Below are 1280 nucleotides of genomic sequence, written 5' to 3'. Positions count from 1 at the left end.
TCCTATTTCCGCCATGGTTTTTACTTGTTCAAAACTGTGTGGCCAAATTTCAGCCCTCTAAACTCTTACTGTAACAGTTTATTATTTGTTGGAAAACAAAGTCCAAAAAATGTCCAAAAGAAAATGGACAAGGAATGCATAAGGGCTGGACTACAGTTCATTCATATAAACCCCCTAAATGTATTTGAAACAGTGGTGTCTGTATGGAGATGTGGTGTGTGATGTTTCTACCCCTAGATGTCAGTCAAGCCTAAGGCATGGAGTTCTTTTAATATAGAAAACAGATTCAAATGTCTACAAATGTACAATTTATATTATTACAAATGATAATACGAAATACTCCCCCCTCTGGCTGATAGGTATACTGCTGCTCTCTGTTGGGGTAGGGGCAAATTTATTGATGTGACCCTATCGAACTCTGGAAACATGTAAAATTGACCAAAACTGGCCAGAACACAGAGAAGAAGAAAAAAGGGGGGTAAATGGGAGAAAGAGAGGTCAAGTTGTTGCTACTTTGGGTTTGTCCCATTAGGTGTTGCAACAGCAAGTTACACGCATGATTTTTTTGGCAGTCAAAATGAAGAAAATGTTTTATTTTATATTTTAAATTGTGTGGCAAGTTATCATATAAATTAAAGGAAATGTTAAAAATTATTGCTATTTGACTTTTTTGTAAGCGTATGTAAATCGTTGATGTAGGGGGGCGCCATATATCAGTAGTGTTTTAGTGTTTATAATGGCTTTGTTTCCTCCATAAATAACATTTTGTGTTCTCTGTAGCAGTTAATTTATTTCATAAAGGCAACACACTAGTTTTTCTCTACAAACAGGTAAGAAAACAACAACAACAACAATATATTTGATACAGTTATATCCTGCCTTTAGATGTCAAAAGGGTTTTATAGCTCCCGGAGTTTTTTTTTTCATGTACAAGACTATCCAAATGTCTCTTTGAGTATTTAAGCTTGCCGTCCCCTGGACTGGCTCACTTGTTTTAAAAGAAATATATGCGTAGGAAACAATTAAATGAAATTAATGGTGTATATTTAATCTTTTGTTTTTATTTGCTTCCGCCAAAATGTCTTCACGTGAAACCGGTCTGCGTTTTTTTCTTTTCTTTTCCGATTAACCAGTCCTGTTCCACACTCCGTTTCAGAAGGTGGCGGTAATGCACATGATTACTTACTAACCACCAGATTGGACAAAAGGAGACGGAGAAGAAGAAAGCCTCCTGGTCTTCCTCCTCGGCCATATTGCATACACCGAGACGTACTCTCTTC

At 36.6% G+C, this 1280-nt stretch overlaps 1 protein-coding gene across 2 annotated transcripts in view; it reads left to right on the top strand.

The window, feature by feature from the left end:
- Window positions 1-1214: 1214 nt before the first annotated feature.
- The window catches only part of rnf2 (ring finger protein 2), an 81689-nt gene continuing 81623 nt past the window's right edge, over window positions 1215-1280 (top strand). For both annotated transcript variants that reach the window (XR_009769623.1, XM_061693065.1), the window contains exon 1: window positions 1215-1280. This exon is cut by the window's right edge and continues 19 nt beyond it. The gene's annotated coding sequence lies outside the window, so the exon portion shown is untranslated.

This window comes from Phycodurus eques, chromosome 13 (genome assembly GCF_024500275.1).
Source record: "Phycodurus eques isolate BA_2022a chromosome 13, UOR_Pequ_1.1, whole genome shotgun sequence".
NCBI lineage: Eukaryota > Metazoa > Chordata > Actinopteri > Syngnathiformes > Syngnathidae > Phycodurus > Phycodurus eques.
This window is presented reverse-complemented; position numbering and strand designations above follow the sequence as displayed.